Consider the following 21,425-nt stretch of genomic DNA (forward strand, 5'->3'; position numbering starts at 1 on the left):
AAATAACTGTGGTATTCAGCAGTAGCCATTAAAGCATTAGAGCAGTGATTGAATGCTTTCTGCGGACCTATTAGCTTCACAGGGCTGCTGTAATAAAATACCACAAATTGGGTGACTTAAACAACAGAAATCTATTACCTCACGGTTCTGGAAGCTAGAGGTCTGGACGCTCAAGGTGTCCGTGGGGTTAGTTGTGGTTGGTTCCTTCTGAGGATTGTGAGGAAGAATCTGTTCCCTGGCTCTCCTCCATCTTCTAGTGGTTTGCTGGCCATCTTTGGCATTCGTTGGCTTGTAGATGCATGTGCAATCAATCTCTGTGTCTTCACGTTGTGTTTTCCATATTCATGCGTGTCTGCATCCAAATTTCCCCTTATTATGAGGACACCAGTCACATTGGACCAAGTGCCCATCATAACCTCCCCTCAACTAATTACCTTGCCAACAACCTATTTCCAAGTAAGGTCACACTCTGGAGGGCTGGGGAGTGGGAACTCAAAAATATGAATTTTAGAGGACACAATTTAAGTCATGGAGGTATTACGGTGAAAGTAGGCCACCTGAAATTAGAATCTTTCTTGAAAAGACTGTAAAGCTTAGGGGTAGACATTGACCTCTGACTGGCTCTTAACTGTCTCTATATCTAGCCTGCTATGCTGCATGCTTTCCAGAGATTCTAGTTTTGTTCTAAATCAAGTTTCATCTTCAAAGCATTTTTTTTACCCATAGGAAAAAATAAAATCTTTAGGGAAGACACATTCTCAAACTTTTCCTGGGAGGTTTCATTAGAAGCATCCCCCCTAGCTGGCAATTTTGCTGACTGATCGACTGATCTACCTCTCAGTCTTTGTGTTGTCTTTCTCCTGCCCTCAGTGGATGGTATAGCAACTCAAAAACTATTTGAGTGAGGGTCTAAAAGGTAAGAGGATTCTCCTTATTTCCCTCATTTATTCATTCCACAAATAGTTTTGAGTACCACTCCCGATGGCACTGTAGGCCCTTAAGGATAAAAGCATGAAAAAGTCATGGTCCTCAATATCCAAGGGCTTCTACTCTAGTGGTAAAGCCAAATAAAGACATCCTTCTTGAATCAAGGTATCCAACTTGCTTTAATTTAGAAAGTTCTTACCTTTCTATAAAGCAATGTGAGTTTTACATATTAAAAAAAATAATAGGAGAGAAAGCCAGGCAGTTGTTAACATTCAAATCTGACTAGATAGTCAAGATTTTAGTCAGATTTCCCTGAAAATCATTCCACGGTCCCCTACGTGCATCCCTAGGGTCCTCTACATATAAGGTACTTGCTCATGATTCTTGCAGACAGTTTGTTACAGGGTCAAGTGGCTGTTGCTTTATTTGCATTTTAGATATTTTGGTGGCACCTTTTATGTACCAAATATATTGTATATTTCTATCTCGGATCAAATAGTTAAAGATACCAAAATAAACCAGCAACCAAAGGCTATTGTTCTTTCTCTCATTCTTGAGAAAACACAAAGAAACACAGTTTATATCCACAAACCAATGGGCAAAGTGCCAATTGCCCAATGAACTGTGTAATGAAACTCAAGCCAAATTCAATAATTGAGAAGCTTCTCTGATCTTAAAGGTGCAAGGGGTTTAATGCATTGTATCTAGTATTTCCATGTACCTCTGTCCCACTATACAGACCTGAGTCTTGACTGTCAATACAAAATTTCTCATTTGTTTCATTCTTCAATACTGCTTGTCTATAGTGATAAAGTCAAATAATATCTATGGAAGGCTGCATGTTTAAGAGAGTCCTTGACTTCTGAATCAGTTTGCTTTGTCCTCAGATGAAAAGGGCAAAGTTGAAAAGCGTAGAGAACAAAATAATTGGAGACACATAAATGGAATTCACTGTATAATAGGACCATTCCAAGTACTTTGCCAATATTAAGATATTTAATAATCAGAATAGATGTCAACAAAAAAGGATAGCATTTTCACCGCTGAGGAGCCATGGTCAGCACCCACGAATGAGCTCTTGAGACATTCTAACTTTAACTCGGTATTGATAGGTTTAATTATCACCGGTTTGAAACTATCCAGTTAACTAGTGAAGTGAGCTGATTCTGAGATGTGTGTGTGGGTGTTACTTTCTATGGAGGTACCAACAATCAACTTGAAATATAATAGGCAATGAATGCAAAGCATTATGGGATAACATGGCAAGGAGACATAGGTTTTGTCTGACAATTAAGTGGGAGGGTAGTGCATAGGTAAGTTTTCAGTGAGGGGACGTGTGCTATTCAAATAGTCCCAGTTTTAGGTGCACCCAAAGGGTAAGCCTGAAGCTTTCACGGGAAAAGTTGCAAGGCCTGCAGTTTATTGTGGCTGTGGTTGGCTTCAGTTTCACTCATCCTCTACACCTTCAGCAAACATTTCTGAGGGCCTACTAGGAGTGGGTACTCTACGAGGCACCAGGATTATGAAGTCTTAATGAAGAGTTCAGCACAGGCAACGGAAAATATAAAAACTCTATTCGATGATACAAAGCCACTAAATGTATACCCGGCAGGGATGGGAACTCAGAAAGGGGAAGTTTAGTACAAGTTGGTGGTCGGCGTTCAAGATAGCATTAAGTGTTCACAAGTGTGACATGTTCACAAATTAATTTTCAGTTAAATCTCAAATCTGACCTAAATTGTAAGCCTGAGTTTTCCAAGTTGACTCCTTCTACCATTGCTAATAATATGATAACTATAAACCCATATTTCTGTGATAGGCCTACTTTTGAATGGTCTGTCTTTTTGTCAAGCCACATGTCCCAGTTTTCAGGTCAGGAAATATGGCCACGATGGTGGCTAGAGATGTAGATTACAGTGGTTTTCCCTTGCTCTGCAGGGCCCAGAATGTGCAAGAACCTCCTTTTCTTTCCCTGCTCCCTATTTTCTGCTCTAGGATAGTTATCAATGTCACTGAAGGTGGAAAGGCCTCAGGAATGTCTAATCAGAATGCTTTAAAAAGCAAATTCCACTTCTTAGAGACCGATAGAACTACATTCTAAATAATTCTAGATGATAATTTTTATTCCAAGTTGAATTGAAGTTCTGCTCACGATTGTCTTCTTGAATGATGAGTTATTATTTACTGACCTGGCATTTCATTGATTTTAATGATGCTAGTTTACTCTCTGCTTGTTACGTTAATCCAATTTTCAGAAACATTCACTAGTCTTATAATGGTGCGGGTGTGAGTGCTTTAAGAGAATTAGATGCAAGTACTTCTTCAACTTCTGAGAATCGCATTCCCTGTCCACCACAGTGCCTTTTCATGAAGCATATGATGTCCCGTAATTTACTAGCTGTCTCATCATGAGCAGGTTAATGTCTCTCAGTTTCTCATCACTTGGCTGATACAATTTATTAACAGAGATACTGTGAGGATTAAGTGAAATGGCTGCCTCACCTTTCCCCGAATCCAAACCTTTTGCTCCTTAGTGACACCGTAATGCCTTAATCTCAAGGGCAACTGGTCCTCTGTGATTACCTTCAGAAGCTGGAACCCCGTGTGTCCTGAGCAAAAGAACAAACATGCAAACTCTTTTGCTGAAAGTACTTCTAAGTCTGTCCTCCTGCGCCCAAAGTGGTGAGAGGTTCACTGAGTGAAACTCTGCGTCTTTGGTCAAGTCCTCGTACCGGAGGATTCAACTGATTGAATCGGGGTTCAAGAGCTCATGAAGTGATACGTCATTAAAACCATGAAGCACAAACCGCTACTTTACTTTAATAAGGAAAGGAGGGGCGCCTGCGTGGCTCAGTCGGTTGAGCGTCCAACTTCGGCTCAGGTCATGATCTCACGGTCCGTGAATTCGAGCCCCGCATCGGGCTCTGTGCTGACCACTCAGAGCCTTGAGCCTGTTTCCGATTCTGTGTCTCCCTCTCTCTCTGACCCTCCCCCATTCATGCTCTGTCTCTCTCTGTCTCAAAAATAAATAAACATTAAAAAAAACTTTTTTTTTAAAAATAAGAAAAGGAAGGGAAGGGGGAAATGGGGAGAGAAGAGGCACTGAGTGCAATACGGTGTGAGACAGGGATGCTGCCTCAGGTTAACACTGGCCTTCAGTCCCAGAGGTGGTGTTCTGTGCACCTGACCCTTTCTGTGCAATGTCAGTGGAGAATTCTTCGCTCCTCCTTACTTAGAACAGCTCCTCTTTTCTCGGCCCCTTCAAACACCATCTCGCTTTTCTAAATAGCATGTTCATTATACACTCCTACCCAGACACTTCCAGTGACTGCTCACTTCCTAGATTCTAGAGTGGTTCCTAATATTGTGTATTCAGATGATCTTTTGATAATCTGGGAGAATTGGGGATCGTCTCACACAGGAGATAGTACACACACCGTACGCACACTTTTATTCGAGCTCAGCGCTCGAAAGCCTGTCCACGAGCTCCATGTTAAACCACTTTCTCAAGAAGATGAGCCCAAACGTCTTGTCCTGAAAGTCACAGTTCTCTACCATCCTACCCTTCGTCTTCAATGGCTCGACCAATTTTGGAATCTATTGTAAGCCTCCACTCTGATAATCATCTCTTATCGTTTTAGACAACGGTTCTACTGCTTCCACTCCGAGAATCTTTTATGTCCCTCAGAATTCCAGGGCTCTGGTCCTAAGTTCTTACGACCCTTAGACTCTATTCTGCCATGCGCTGCTTTTCCTATCCAGCTGCGTGGATGCCACTACCCATTCCATTTGTACGTCACCCCCCGTATTCTTCCTTAATTCCCTCGCCTCTCGTTCTCCCTTTGTATACGTGTCCAGTGATACACCAGTCTCGTTACAATCTCCAGCTACTTGATGTCAGTTTCAAAGCATGACTGCGGCCAACGCAAAGCATAGAAACATGCTGACAGGTCTTGCTTTAAATATATGACTACACATTTCAAAGAGTTAATTTAATATTGCCCGGCGTTTCTAACCAATGTCCACATAAATCCTCTAGTTCACTCTCCCGAAGGACTACTTGACACCTTTTTATTTTCTTTTCAACCCTTCGACCTGCATTCTCCGGCCACACTCGGTGAGCTGATGAGCTTGCCTTCCACTTTGTCCAGAAAATAGAAATAGTCTGACGAGGATTATCTCATTTTCTATGCCAGTTACACCACTCCGCCTGAATCTCTCTTCTCTCTCATTTTTATGGAACTGTCCCTCCCTCTCTCGGTGTAAGACAAACCATTCCATTGTGCATTAGAGGTTTTACCTCTTACCCTACTCGGTAGATTCTCTCATGCAATTGTTTCTAATGCCTCTCAGGACCAGCAATTTCTTTCTCTTCGCTGGAATAATTCCGTCGACACTCGAATACGTTGCAGGGTTTCCCATTTTAACAAGAAGGTAGTGTTCCCCTTGCCCACATCACTCCAGACCTACTCCTCCATCCATCCATTCCCCTTCCCAGCAGAAGTGCCCAAGCTTCTCTCTCAGCTTTCTTACTGCTCACCCCTCTATAATATGCTCCAGAGAACTTTTCATCCCCACCGTGACAATGAAACCATCCTTGTCACATTCAATGGCTTTCTCCACCTCGTCAACTGAATGCAAATTCAAAGCCCTCTTTTTCATTGACCTTAGCAACATTTGACTGAGAGCTCATCCACCTTCCTTCTTCTTTTTTTTTCGAATGTTTATTTATTTTTGACAGAGAGAGAGGCAGAGTGTGAGTGGCAGAGGGGCAGAGAGGGAGGGAGACACAGAATCCGAAGCAGGCTCCAGGCTCTGAGCTGTCAGCACAGAGCCCGACGCGGGGCCTGAACTCACAGAACTGTGAGATCATGATCTAAGCCGAAGTCGGACGCTTAACCCACTGAGCCACCCAGGTGCCCCGCCATTCTCCTTCTTGAAGCTTTTCTCTTCTTATCTTCCAGGACACCACCCAAACATATATCTCCAGCCCCAGCCTCTTCCTTCATCTCTAGACTAGTCTAGCCAACAGCCCAACTACTGCCTGGCTGACTACTGGGAGATCAAACTTTACAAGGCCTAGTCAGAATCATGGAAACTCCTTTTGTACCAACTTGCCTCTCCCCCATTTACCCTTTATTCCTCATACACTTACCCCATCCTATAAGTTCTTCTCCCGAAATATATTAGAATCTGATTACATCTCTTCGTGTCCACCCCATAACCGTTAGCTCCCCTTGTGCAAGCCCCTTATCTCTGATTGGACTATGCATTCGTCACCTCACTGGTCTCCCTGCTTCCGTATCTGCCCTTCAGCAGTCTGAGAGTAAACTTACAAAACAGAAACTGACTCACACCATCACGCTTAAACTCCTCTAATGTCTTCTCAGCACATAAAGAATAAAATCCACATTTATTGCTACAAGACTGTAGTATTACTACTAGACTGTAGTAATAAATTGTCTGCTATTCCCTGACCCAACCTACTTCTCTGATGGTGTCTTTACCCCTCTCTGGCCACGCTGGCCACACCAACTTGTTCCCGCCTCAAGGCCTTTATCCTGGTGAAGTGTGCTACCAGCACACTCTCTTCTGGTTTTTTCCATGACTCCCCCCCCCCCCCCCCCCGCATCATTCAGGGCTCTGTTCTTTTTTCTCTTCGAAGAGCTCTTCTTCCTATACCACCCTATCTAAGAACACTGCGCCCGTTTATTCTCTACCTCAGTGGTTCCCAATCGGGGGCGATTTTGCTTCCCTGGCAACATTGAACACCGTCTAGAAAATTTGGGGTTGTCACTACTGGACGGGATGCTACTGGCATCTAATGGGTAGAAACCTGGGATGCCGCTAAACTTCCACAATGCCCAGGACGGTCCCCCACAACAAAGAATTATCTGGCCCAAAGGTTAATAATGCTGATGCTTAAAAACCACACTACTACTCTACTTTACTATCATCACAGCACTTACCAGTATAATAATAATAGCTGACATTTATTTATTTCAAATCTACCACGTGTCAGACATTGTACTGTAAATACAGTCAAACTCTAAAATATATTTTCCTTATGGATCCCCGCACCGACCCAACGAGATAGGTACCATTGTTACCTTCACTACACAGGTGAGGCACTGAGGCATGGGAAGCTTCAATATCTTTCTTGAGGTCAAGTTGAGGAGGTGGGATATGAATCTAGACTGGCTCCAAAGCCTGTCCTTTTAAACTTTATTATAGGGCTGTGAGATTGCTTATTATTATTGTTTGATTGAGATTTATTATTATTATTATTATTATTATTATTATTATTATTACTTGTCTGTTATCTGTCTTCTCCCACCAGTATGCCATTTCCATGAGGACAGGGGCTTTGTCTGTCTTACTTATCCCTGGATCCTCTCTGTCTAGACACATAGCAGGCCCTCAAAAATCTTGAGTAAATGAAGAGCCCTACATGCCTTTCCAGCATTACTTTGCATGATTTTCTTAAACAAAGCCTGCTTCCCAGGCAGAATGAGGCATTCTGCTTTCTGCCTTTGCCTCTCGCTTAGCCCCCACTCTATTGGGTCTGGTTGTCCTCTTTTCTCTTTCCTCATACTTGGACAAATTGGACCCATTTCTCCAGCCTCACCTCAAAGCTTCGCATACTTCAGGCCCATGGATCCCTCTAGTTGTTCTGGTGGAAAGAACAGTGGAGATCACAACTTCAAATTACTTATTTTACATATGAGAAAAATAGAACTCAAAGAAACTCAGCTCGATACTGACAAAATGTCCTCTTTCTTCTCCTTGGAATTTGCATATAACTTTGAAATGCTGGTAGGGAGGAGGGAATTAATGGAAGCTTCTGGGACGGCAGCCCCCACAGCTTAGCAAAGCACTCTTTCACTTTCTCGGGTCAAGTACTGCATGTATTTAAATGACTACGTTACCCCAGGTTTATATTTTCTTTACTCCTAACCCTCAGGACAATGTGTTCTCACCTAGAATAATTTCCACCCGTGCCCCTGCTTTTATTCCCCAAACAATCAGAAGTCCAGTTCTTGTCCTTAGAGAGTTTATAATATAGAGAAAGAGACAATGTGTGCCTTCATTTCAGATCTTCCTTTACAGTTCGTAGTGGTTCATATTCTGAGGGAATGGCCAGAGTAAGAGGTCACGGATCCCAAAATGTTCTAATTATTTCTGGGAATGTAACAGAAGAGATATGTGTTTAATGCCTAGGTGATGAACGGACAGTGGCATATTTAATTGTTAGGACAAGCGAAAAGAAATTCCACAGTTATCCGGTATGACATCATCTATATTTTCTGTAACGTAGACCATTTAATTCAACAATAATTTTTAGGAGGCTTTTGACATTTCTTCTGATGGAATATACTTGTATTAATGGTATTTCTAGTGAAAAGAATTCCTTTCATAAATCACAACTTGAACACATTCAGGCAAGATACAACCAGGAGAGCTCTTCGGTTGGTTAAGGCCATTTCAGTATGGACAGATTTAGCAGTTATTTGGGGGACAAGCTACTCCACAGAGTGACAAATTACCAGCCTTCAGATCACCTAATGATTGTAAAGAGGAAAACCTTTCTTTGTAATGGGGCGATCTGTCAATCACCACCTTAATCAAAAAATCAAATGTAGCATTGCTGAAGTTTGGCCTCATGGAAGTGAACATATGCTTACAGATGTGATGCCATATGAAACATCATTTAAGACACAATCTTGCCCAAAATATATAAACAATATCTATGCAAGCTGTAAGAATTTTCCATTTCTAGGAGACAAAGGGAAAGAGAAACGAGGTAAACATGATCACAATGAAAGAACCACGTGAATTCTAATTGTGGGACATTTTACAAGATAACTACTTCGTTCTCCTCAAAAAGTCAATGTCACAGGGAAGAATAGTTGGGAGGAATATAATTAGATTAATAGAGACTAGATGCATGAGCCTCAAATATAACCTGATTGAAGAACAAAAAAATAAAATCATTTTAAAAAGGGGGCACTTGGGTGGCTCAGTCAGTTAAGTGGCGAGTCTTGGCTTTGGCTCAGGTCATGATTTCACGGTTGTGAGTTCAAGCCCTGCATCAGGCTCTGTGCTGACAGGGCGGAGCCTGTTTGGAATTCTCTCTCTCTCTCTCTCTCTCTCTTTCTCTCTCTCTGTCCATCCAACCCCTCCCCTCAGATATACTTAAAAAAATTTAAAAGGGACAATTAAAGGAGTTTGAAAATGAAATAGGCATTAGATAATATTGAGAGACCATTAATTTTCTTAGCTGTGCTATGGAATGAAGCCTGTGTAAAAGAATGTCCTATATCTTGGGATATCTAATATCTAGGAGTGAAATCATGATGTCTACAACTTAATTTCCAATGCTTCTTCAAAATGCACATGTCTGGGCTTGTAGCAATATGGCAGAAAGTTGACAATTAAATCTAGGTAGTGGATATTTGATGTACCATTCTTTCAACCGTTCTGTTGACTGTTTGCATATTAAATGGAAAAATGTCAAAACAAAGCTAATGATGGTGTTCTAGAAAATTACCCATCAAAGCTATGTCCCACTTACATTTGTCATTCTGCACTCTTTATTAGGAGCCATTTTATGAAAATTCCCTATCCTGTAATACTACCCAAACAACTATCTATTCTCCTTTCCCGAATCTGTTGCAAATTCTAAAGAATGACTGGCATGAAATGTATTGGAGGGCCCCAAGCAGGGATATTAGGTACAAAATTAAAGCCATTGTGTAGATACTGGCTTGGGAGTTTAAAGACCGGGGTTCCAACACTTACATTTCTGTGACTGGGTGTATGATGTTGGCCAAGCCACTTAAATGCCTACATAGACTGAATCTCGGTTTCATTTCATTTCAAGAGATCTGGATCGCGTGATCTTCCATTTCCAACAAATGAGTCCAGGCTAGGAATTTGTATAATAGAGTAAAATACCGTAAAGATGTAGCATAAATAAATATAATGAAATACAATAAAGATAGAGCACATCTAAAATTTGGATCTGCAATGCAGAGTACAGAAATCACATAGCGCTTTTGATGCATTTACACTTTGCACACTATAGAAAAACTGAAATGTGGAACAAAGTCATAAATATTTAGCAAGCAAATGCTGGCATGCAAAAGAGTTCTGCAACACGTGTGTGTGAAGCTTCATTGAAAGCAGTCATTAGACAAACAGATCAAGTGACTTTATGTCCTGGAAGACGAAGACAAGTATAAAGAAGTGTGATTCTGTGAATTTCATGAAAGTTGTTTGTAGGCCAATAAATATTATGGGAAAGCCAGCAACCATGAAACAGTGTGTTTTCCCTTGAATCCTACGGCAGAGTTAAGTGTAGGATCGGTACCACCTTCCGAGAATGGCGTCTAACATCTGCTACAAATCACCCTCTGATTGAATTCCTCAAATGCAGCAACTAACAATCCCTGGGGCAAAGAGCCCTGATTCCAAGGCTTTCAAAGATGCTTCAACTGTAAGATCATTAGTGCTCTGGGGACCTTTCGAGCTTATGAATCACAGTAAACAAAGTGGTCATATATGCCAGTGCTCCCCACATTGTACCTAAAAGTCCGTGTTGATTTGGAAAGGAGTCCTGAACATTAAATAGAATACTGATGTTCAGCGATTAAGATAAATACTATACCAGCACCGTGACTGCTTGGAGACTTAATCTACCTATTTGCTTCTGTCCGCGAGGGACTATTGCAATGAGAAGCTGGCCATTTTGAGGAGTTTCTGAACCCATCAGTTTTCTTTCTAACAGAATGTTAGAAAAACGAGGAAGCCAAACCAAATGTACAGCCAAGCTTATCAACACTTAAAAGGTATACTATATTAATTAGCACATTTTTTTCATCTCTGTCTTCAAAATTTTGACTCAGGTTAGGTCAGAGGGACTTAGTTTAATGGGCAGTGTTTTACAGTAAGAATGAAAAATGATGACAGTTCAAATCCCAAGTTATTTCCTGATCATTGCACAATTCCGGAAAATCTTTAAAAGTATATTCGATTTTGGGGTCCTTGGGTAAGCTCAGTTGGTTAAGCATCCAACTCCTGATTTTGGCTCAGGTCATGATCTCATGGTTCATGAGATGAAGCCCTACATCAGACTCCGCACTAACAGCATGGAGCCTGCTTGGGATTCTGTCTCTTCCGCTCTCTCTCCCCCTACCCTGCCAACACACTTGCTCTCTCTCTCTCTCTCAAAGTCAATAAATAAACTTAAAAAAATTAAAAGCATATTGGATTTCATCTACAGATCCTCTTACAGTGTTTCATTTATTATGTTTTTATAGAAAATATTTTTTCTTTTTAAAAATATTTATTTTTGAGAGAGAGATAGAGTGCATTCGAGAGGGAGGGACAGAGGGAGATGAAGACAAGATCCAAAGCAGGCTCTGCACGGACAGCAGAGAGCCTGATGTAGGCTGGAACTCACTCCCGGACCATGAGATCATGACCTCAACTGAAGTCAGATGCTTAACAAACTAAGCCACCCAGGCGCCCCTGGAAAAAAAAATTTTTTTTTTCTTTTCCACTTTTCATTTTAGAGGATTCTTGCTTTTCTCATTGTTCATTCATACATTCATTTCTTCATTCATTCGACAAGTCTTCATTGAGAACCAGGCAGACATAAATAAACCATGGCCCATACATTAAAAATAGGAATCGGGTACTGAGATTAGAGGAAGGACGTCTAATCCGTGCTGGGTAAGTATGTGAGCAGTGGAAAGAATGAGCGGGGCATTGCTACAACAGGTGACACACCAAGATGGAGGTATTGGGGGTCAAAGTCATCAGGTCGCAGCATGGAGGTGTGGAGAACACGCTCCAGGTCGGAAGTGTTGGCAATCAGAAAGGCTTGGGGTGGGGGTGGGGGTGCGAAATAACAAGACATGTTTGGCAACCTATGAGTAGTTCAAAATGTATGGAACAGAAGGGTGGGTGCAGAGGCAATTAGGAGAAAATCTCACAGGTTGAGAGATGATTAAGACTTTGTAACCCATGGGGGAACTTGGACTTTATCCCAAGAACAAAGAGCTGTTCCAAAAAAGTTGAAGTTACCAACATGAGTAAATCTGCATTTGAGAAAGAGAATGCTGGCTTTTAGGCAGAGGTTGAGGGGGATAGGCCCAGAGACCCGGCAATACAAGGTACTGCCATCATCTGAACAACAACAACAAAAAAAATTGAGAGAGAATTGAGAAGGTGGCTGAGAATGGAGAAAGAAGGGATGGGCTGAAAGGAGCAATAAACCCACAAACACATTTTTAAGTTTCTCTGAAAGATTCCGAAAATGCATGAGGCATAAAACTCGTGAGGAGGGTTAGATAGAGATGTGAATGAACGGCAGAAAAATCAATGTATGGCATTCATCAAGCAGTTATATTTCAAAATATTTTCCCTTGGTAGATAGTGTTCCAATCAAAATGTCAGCCAAGGGAATACAAACCAAAGCAAACAAACCGAAAAGCAAAACAAACTTCCATCTCTTCCTCGACCTTACTCCCCGCTTCCCGAAACAATGGATTCATTCTTTCAAAAATATTATCACCGGGAGAAATTTAACGCTTAATGAACATCTGAACCTCATTTTGTCAAAAAGGGCATATTTTACAGCATACTTCTTTAAAATGCGGCATGTAAGGTGCTGAATAAGGTAATAAAACCTTCCCCAAAAGGTCAGGTAGCTTTTTATTTTCTCAAACAGATAAAACGTATGTCATTCAATGATATGAAATGCAAAATGATGGCCTGTTGGATTGCTCCCTGGCTCCAGAAATTGTCCTTCATCAATGACTGTCTGTGTTGAGGGATAAAATCAACCACCTCTCCTCGGGCAGTAACTTAACGTGTGGGTCCCTGGGCTGTAATTTGGTGCTGCCTCTCCCCCAGTTTCCACCCCATTCTCTAGCAGTCACACATGCACGGTAAAAATGGGGTCAAAGGAGCACGGATTTTTGCCTCCGAAGTTCATGGTCCTGGCATTCGTAGTTTTCCCCCTTTCAGTTTTCTTGAGTTCCCTTGCCGTCCTCTCACTGCTCCCTCGTCTGGAGGGATACAATCCTCCGGTGTCTCCAGTATTCCCAGGAACGGGACTTTTAGGGGGTACACTCTGTAGGTAGAGAAATCCCATAGTCTTCGATGAGTCCAACATGGAATGGAAGACTGTCTCCCCCAGTATCTCCGTTCCTTTTGCTTTCAATTTCTTAATTTTCCTCACGTTCCAAACTTTGGGGATGATGCCACGTTTTTTCCTTCCAAAGAAATTCATCTTTTCACTAGCCTGAGCCATCTCCCACAGTTTACCAGAAGAGCGGCGTAATAAAGGGTCTAAGCACTGGACTTTGGTAAACTTGGGTTCAGACCCAACTTTCCAATTCCCAGCTCTGTAGTCTTAGACAAGCCTGGCAACCCTCTGTTGCCTTATCTATAAAAGGAGAATGACAGAATCCCTCTTCTCTTGGGATTTGAAAAGTTTAAATAAGTCATTTCATGTAATATGTTTAGCATATGGCCTAGCACTACGGAAGCGCTGATCAGAATACATTACTATTCATTCCAGAGGTGATTGCTTCTTTTTCTTTTTTTTTTTTATTTTAAAATTTTTTTTTTCCAACATTTATTTATTTTTGGGACAGAGAGAGACAGAGCATGAACGGGGGAGGGGCAGAGAGAGAGGGAGACACAGAATCGGAAACAGGCTCCAGGCTCCGAGCCATCAGCCCAGAGCCCGACGCGGGGCTCGAACTCACAGACCGCGAGATCGTGACCTGGCTGAAATCGGACGCTTAACCGACTGCGCCACCCAGGCGCCCCGATTGCTTCTTTTTCTATCTAGACTTCTCTGGCTAGTTTCTTTGGAAACTGAAATCCACACTTAATGCAGTCCTCGACTCTTTTTTCAGGAGCTTCCCGATTTAGCTTCTCTCTTCTTATTTTTTATGTTTCCCATCAGACCAACTGTACTTGTACTTATCTCTTCAATCCCCACCGTCCATTCTGGTTTAAGTCTGTTTCGCTTGTTTTTGTTTATTTATTTACGCAGCATCTTCTCTAAAATTCCTGGGCTTCATTACAACTTTCTCTCTAAAATACCAGGCCCGTTTCAGGGACTGGTTTTATATCTCCTATTACACGTGAATCCTCCCTGTCTTCTTCCACCCATCCGTCTTGCCCTTCATTCATTCATTCATTCGAGCTACGATCATCACATTTTTCTACACTCGAGTGGTTCAAAATGTAGTAGGGAAGACAAACCAACTATTGTGATGAGTAGAGTGATGAATTGCAGCATCAACTTAGATAACGTGGCACCTGGCACCTGGATAAATGAGAGCACCTGGCAGAGAGAAAGGATCATCAAATGTGAATATCTTATGATAAGGTATTAAGAATATCAATGAGCGGAAGCATATGATTCTTGAGTTATGTGTTTAATGGTGAACGGGGGATTTGTGAGAACGTGAGCAGGGAGAAGGGCTGCACGCCATGTCCAGGAAACAACACCGTGTGTAAAGGCACCCGTAGAGATATGCAGACGGACGCAGCTTATATTGTTTGAGAATCCAAGTACTGCTAGAGAGTTAGGTTGGAGAAGGAGGCAGTGGATTGGTAGGGGCAGGCGGTAAGGCCACTGAGGTAGGCGTGTGGCAGAGAGCCCAAGTCCCCTCGATGCCATGCCAAGAATTGCATTTGGACTTGACTCTGGGACAGAAAGAATTGTTTCCAAATTATTACATGCCTGCTCGTCAACAGAGATACTTGGCATTTATTGTCCTATTTAAACTTCAGATGAAATACAAGGTAGATAGAATCAGTCCCGTTTCATTGATACTAAAATCAAAGGGCCCACTAGACGCCTGGTACAGTCACGATCTGAAGGAAGGTCCGCGTGATTGCAAAGTTCATATCCTGTTTTACCACATTTGGGGAGGGGTTGGACTAAGTTAGTGAGGAGTGGCATTCTGTCATGTCATATGCAAAGGAATAATGTGGACAGATTTGTTTTTGAACATCATAACTGCAGCAGTATGGAGAGTAGGTTGAAGAAAGAAAGCCCATTAGAATCAGAAAAGCCCATCAAAATCTAATGAGAGATGTAAGAGTCTAAGCAAAGCTAACGGAAAGCAATCTAAAGAAATCGGTGGGTCTGACAGCTATCTGGGACATGGGCATTCTCAAAACGCTTGTTGGCATTTTGTCACATCAACTCAAGGAGGGTCCCCCCCCCCCCACCCCGTCTCACCATAAGGACTGAAGGGCAAGAAGAAAAGAGGACGAGAACAAAGAATTTTTGCTACAACTGGTAATGGGTGCTATTGAGAATGAGTTTTGCAAAGTAACCTCAAGCTACAGATAAAAACTCGCCCCGTCTTTGATCACGAATTAGGGAAGCAATCCCCGGGCTGAAGAATAAAATGAAGTCAGAAGCAGGTAACGTATAAATTCTCAGAAGGACAGTAATCAAGGGAGAAAGCTACGCTTTGCCACAGTTGGTCGAAGGAGAGACCAGGGTGGGTTATGGAAGTTGTATGTTAATGGCCCAGGCTGAGAGTTTGGTGATAGTTTTTATTAGTTACCTCACAGAGATTCTCAACTCAAATATTCACCTAGCCGGCCTTGTGTGCCCAATAATGTGGCCCAGCAGTGAAAAGTGCCCCTTCTAGCGCCCCAGTAATGACTTTTTTAAATGCCTGCTCGGAGCCTTAAGAAAGACCGAGCTGGGAACAATGTTTTTAATTTTTAATACACACGCTGGCTTACTGGCAGTCTGTTTTTTATTAGTGTTGCCTGATTTGCCTTTAAAAACAGGCTGAATATGCTTTAGAGAGACAAGTTAGAAACTGTACAGTCACATGCACGATGCGGGTTGTTCTCATGGTATTGCAGGGAGGGAGCTTGAATGTCTCAGCAAAATACGAATGGAGTAGAGAGTCCCCAGATGGTTCCAGACGAAGCTTAACGTCCCCTGAATGAACATACAAGTGTTTCCCTGTGTCCGCCGGTAGGAAAAAGTCTCATGGTAGGGTTCAAAGGGGCTGGGAAGGATGGCATCTTAGACTGATTCATTCACACGCAGATCATAAACCCAGACACGACCTTCAAATGATCCCTTAATGACGTCATAGGAAAACAAAACAAGACAGCTTTTTGGTAGCATTCCAGCAGAATAACTCCACTGTGTTCCACCACCTGCCTTAGAGAGATTTTATAATGACACAGTCTTTGGTCATTAGCAGGCAGGTACCACCACAACCACTTCGGACATATGAAGGAAAACATGCACTTGGCCTCCCTTCTCAGTCCATGACACGGATTGCAGAGAGGCCTAAGAAAGGTTCGCAAAACTGATGAAAGAAGACTGCTCCGTACGGTGTCTAAAGAGCAGGTTCACGTGTTCTCTGGTGGCTAGAAGGGGGCTGCTCTCTCTGGCTCATTCTAGAGGTCCCTCATCGGGCTCCAGCCACTCAGCTCCCTGCCTGGTTCCTGCTGCTGCTCTGTCCACCGTGCCCTCCTCCCCTCTTGGAAGCCAACCCCCACCTCCCAGCAGGGGCAGCCCCTTCCGGTGGAGGGGGCAGCCCCTTCCGGTGTCCCTTTGCATCGTGACAGCCCTCTCTGACCCTCCCAAGCATGTTCTGGCCTTGGCACCTACGCTAATAAGAGCGAGCTATTCCTTTATCAGTGTGGACGTATTGGATTTGCTTGGGCACGAACACAGGTCCCTGGAACCGGCCGTACGCCCAGGGTGCCAGGATACATTGACCGGAGGCTGCTGGGAGACGTTGAACAACAGAAAGTAAATTTCCCCTGGTTTACAGATTTTATTGCAAGGTCAAATTGAGGCTATTAGTTGGACCACTTGATCCTCCGTGTAACCAAGGTAGCTTAGTAGTACAATGCACGTACATCCACGAGCTCCTTGGGAAATGAACTGTGTTAATAAGTTGAGCAAATATTGACGTAATATTGTCTATGTGACAGGCCTTTTGCTAGGCAATGGTGAAATGTGAAGTCACAGTCTGTCCTTTTCCCGAAAGGACTCCAACCTGGCAAAGGATACACGAACGAACATCCCCAAAACTATAAGAAGGCCGCAGAATGTTAAAAGTGAAAATTAGAATATGAAAGGTGAAAACTAGAGTACTAAAAGAGGAAAGTCAGCGTAGCTTTGCATCGTGTTACTTTTTCCAGAAGTGTTTACATTCCAGTGACGTGAAAGGTACAGTCAAGATACCAGCGAACAACGGAGCCAACATCAGGACCCTCCCATTCACCACACCCTCGGGGCAGTGTCCTCAGTATTGGGTCTCCAGGAGCAAGCAGTCTCCTCTAGACTGAGTCACTCGTAAACAGGTGGGAGCATGGCTGCAAGTGGGAGTCATTTCAAGTTTGAGAAAATCAAGGAGGTGCCCGTTGAGTTGCCTTGACTGGGGGGAGGTTGGAAGACTTACACAGATACGAAGAGCAACGCCCCCCACTCCCCCTGCCCCGCTCAGAGGCTATGTCGATGCTCTTTCGGTGCATCTAAGTCGAGCTTGGTTTTCAACATTCTTCACATGATCTCCTCACATGCACCCTTTGTGCCATAAAAGTAAACCTTTGCTCTGTCCCTTAGATTTCATTTCCTTTTCCCCTTGTTTATCCCCCTTCAAGCCAGTAAATAAGTCCTTCCTCTGAACAGCACGAAGCCATTACTGGCACAAACAACCTCACAAGTGACCAGGAGAAACAACTTGTCTGCCTCATATCTTTCCCCAAGCTGGCCGCCTAGGCTTTCTACTTGATTTCGGACCCACAGCCTAATTTTATGTTCCTAGTTGACCTGGTCTCTCCGTAGGCGTTTATTACGTTATCGTGGAGCGATAGCATATGTTTCCCAGCCTCTGGAATCTTCAAGGAGCTCTTCCTCTCTCAATAGCATCCCTTTCGCCCGGAACTGGCACCCCCTTCGCGCCCCTCCCGCCCTCCCCACACCGTTTAAAAATCTCTCTCCTCCTCGGCATTCCCTATCAGCGTCTGCTCTCAGGGCCTGCTACAAGACCAAGGTGTAATACTACCTCCAAGTGTCCTGGCCAAGGCTATTTGCATTTAAATAAGTTTCAAAGCATCCCACTGAAGGCAGTGCTCTCCAGAGATACAAGTGTAGACATCACTAAGGAGACGGAAGAGAATGGACGGTGTGGGAGACAGCGATGAACTAACATGGCCTTTCTCCAGCTTCCAGTCCCCTCTCTAACTGGAAGGAAGGAATGATCCCATCTTCACCCCACCATTGTGGTCAGAACGCCCCAATGAGGTCAGAACCGACTTTGATATCGTGTCATTTTAATTGCCTCCTTCTCATGTTTATACAAACCACTTATGAGTGTGGGACCTCCTAACTCACAAGCCAGCCAGGTGGGGCTAATCCACCTATGTCATGCAGGGAGTTGGTGGTAGTGGGCCTGGGGTTTAAGCCAGGGCTGTCTAGGGCCAAAGTCTGATCTCAGTCCATTATTTTCGACCTACACTGCCTCAGAGGAAAGGCCCCTTCTTTTGCTTTAATTCATTCCTTGTAACCACTATCTTGCTGTCCCAATACGCCTTATTGACCTTATTTTCTAAGATTACATTTTGCCTGTTCTTTTTATTCTTCTTTAGTAGAAGTACATTTTACATCGTCCCAGGTATAAAAATGCTTCTTATAGTCGAAGCATGAGATGCGCTTCTGTGTTCTCTTTTGCAAAATAATATTAATTCTGATATTCCCATTGCCATCCATCAAAGTTGCAAACGAATTCCCTACAGTCATCCAATTAATTGGTTAATTTTACCGTCTCCAAGGCAATCTGTGTTTAAACATAGACAGAAGGTAATAATTACACATATATGAAAAACATCTTTTTTTATTTTATAGTTGATTTTTAAATTTTAAAGCTAAGATTTTAATTTTTCTATTACCTTATTATAATGACTTATATTACGTATAGCGAAATAGTGACTTTCCAAGTTTAGATAGTGATTTTCAAATATTACTATCAAATGCTATATGCATTACTTTTACTTGCCTTACATGATATTGCATAAATAAAATCATGCACCTTGTACATACATATTGAAAGAAACTGAAAATCACAAAGCGTACGGTAATAGAAATTGATGACGTCACAGAGGCAAAGTGTATTGAGCCCCACAGACCATAATCAATCAATAAATGAATAAAAATGAGAATAAAAAATACCGCTGACCTGGCAATTCAGAAACTGTAATCAATGTTTTAAAATTTCCCTTCTTTGAAAAAATAACTTCATGAAGCATCTGTATTACTGGGGAGAGCTTTCCAGAGATGTAATATGAAAAAGTTAGCCTTGATAATTCGCCGTGAAGATGAGAATCATAATGGGCCCTGCCTTTGAGACAGAGCTGGAAAACCAAGCAGAACACTCCTTGCAATCATTTCTGCTCCCTGGGACAACAGTTTCCTTGACTTCATGCAGGCCACCACTGACAGCCCACCGAAGCGCGATTTCAAATGTCCCGTGGGGGATAATGAACAGCTTAACCAGCAAAACCTCTCTTATGACCAGCAATTTAATGTCAGACGTAACTGAAATCTTGCCTGATGTATAGAATAAATAATGATCGTTAGTCTAAGTAGGTGGTACCTGATGGGAGTCCTTGTTTTTTCCATTCCTTCTAATGGCCAATCAATCCAGACAGAGGGGAAACAAAAGAAGGGACTCACTCTAAAAAATAACATGCTCCACAAAGCAATCTCATGCCTCACCTAATGCAATATGTTTCTCATGAGTCTTTTGTTACTCTGTAACATATTAAATTATCCTTTCAATTACCTTGGCAACTAACACAAGGGCTCCTGATATGCTGATGACTGTTGGACAATTACACCAGCTGTCAGTAATAAATGATAATTAAGGCATCTTAATTATTAAGCAGGAGGAGAATGTGCAAAGTGTTCGTTTTCTGTAAAACTTGTGTCTTAAGCATACAGGGATCCTCATACTGACCAAATTCTTTTCCTCTACCTTAGATCAGCAATTGTGGGGCCCTTTCTCTCTCTGAGGCTGGTAGATGGCTAGATAAATTGCAGCAACCTTTAAGATATGCAGCCCCCTATACCCTCCCCCTCCCCCCAGTTCTTTCCCTGGGTCTCTTTAGTTATATATGTAGCAGAATGTGACAATTTGAAGCTGCATTTTTAGCCGGCTTACCTTCAGAACAATAGCAACAATAACAAAGAGTCTGTCCTGATAAAGGGTCTGTGCACCATGAGCTTAAGCAATGTAAAGTGTTCCTTTATTCTGCTTATTCCTGGCTCCCCCAGAGGTTAAGCATCTCAAAAGGCTGGCATTTCGACTGAGAACAGGAACAAAGCATTGCTAGAAAGCGGAGAGATCTTTCTCCAGCACCAGCATCTCTGCTGTCCGTAATTCTTAAGAAATATAGCAACTCAATGAAAAAGAACCGATACCTTTGAATGAGAACATTCCAGCACAGGAATATCGTTGTCTTGTCAGCCGCTGTGCAGAATGAGTTGCTTGGGCATGCATCCCACTCTTCTTAGCTACGGGGTCTGCTTGGTGGCTGCAGCCAACACAGGGACCATTTACGACATGTGTGTGGTGCTCTTCTGCGATAAAAGGAGACTAACCAGCTCAGCTTGGTGCTGCTTGCCCGGAGGCATCAGATCTTTAGACCCTCGCCATCTGATTGGCTGCTTCCTGTCTCACTGTACTCCTCTGCCTTAACCTTCGGCTGTTCAATATATTTTCCCTGGGGACGCAGTCAGAGAATTGCCACTTAGGGAATTGATGGCAGGTTACATTGAACTGCTTTTAAAAAGCCTGTTCTATGAACATGTCTAATGCTTGATTTTCCCAAGTCCTACACAATCTACCCAGGAGGAACCTAATAAAACAGATATAATTTAACAATAGCAGTTTTATGTTTCCTCTCTGAAAATACCTTGAGTCTAATGCACACATAACACAGTACTGATGTGATCAGGTGGCTTCCTCCAGCACAGCATGTCTGTATGATCAACATTAAATCAAAACAGATGGGGGTGACAGGATATATTAAGAGGGGTATTAAAAATGCTGGGAGATGCAGTGGAATAAGGCTATTTGAAGCCATCTCAAGAAAGTGTCATAAATCACTTATACAAAATGCTTTTACAATATTCATGGTTGCTTTTGAGTGGCTATGATAATGAGAACAGAAAGATCAATGACAGACAAATGGTAAAGCCTTTGTTAACATCCCTGGAAGAAAACAGCAACAGTAAGAAATATCGAATCTTGTTCTGTGAAGGCAGGCAAACGAAGAAAAGAATAAAAAAGTATACCTTTATCATCTCCCATCCATATATTAAGTCGAATTTTATACTTTACTTTGGTTAAGGATCTTAGTACAGGATATTAAAAAATCCCCACTGGTATATTTTTAAAATGAGAGGCTTCAGGGGT

General features: G+C 42.5%; 1 protein-coding gene across 1 annotated transcript in view; it reads right to left on the bottom strand.

The window, feature by feature from the left end:
• Positions 1 to 20,610, bottom strand: part of SORBS2 (sorbin and SH3 domain containing 2) — a 355,465-nt gene extending 334,855 nt beyond the window's left edge. The window contains exon 1 of the mRNA XM_043558887.1: positions 20,429 to 20,610. The gene's annotated coding sequence lies outside the window, so the exon portion shown is untranslated. The remainder of the gene's footprint in view (positions 1 to 20,428) is intronic.
• Positions 20,611 to 21,425: the final 815 nt, after the last annotated feature.

Source organism: Prionailurus bengalensis, chromosome B1 (genome assembly GCF_016509475.1).
Source record: "Prionailurus bengalensis isolate Pbe53 chromosome B1, Fcat_Pben_1.1_paternal_pri, whole genome shotgun sequence".
In the NCBI taxonomy this organism is placed as follows: Eukaryota; Metazoa; Chordata; class Mammalia; order Carnivora; family Felidae; genus Prionailurus; species Prionailurus bengalensis.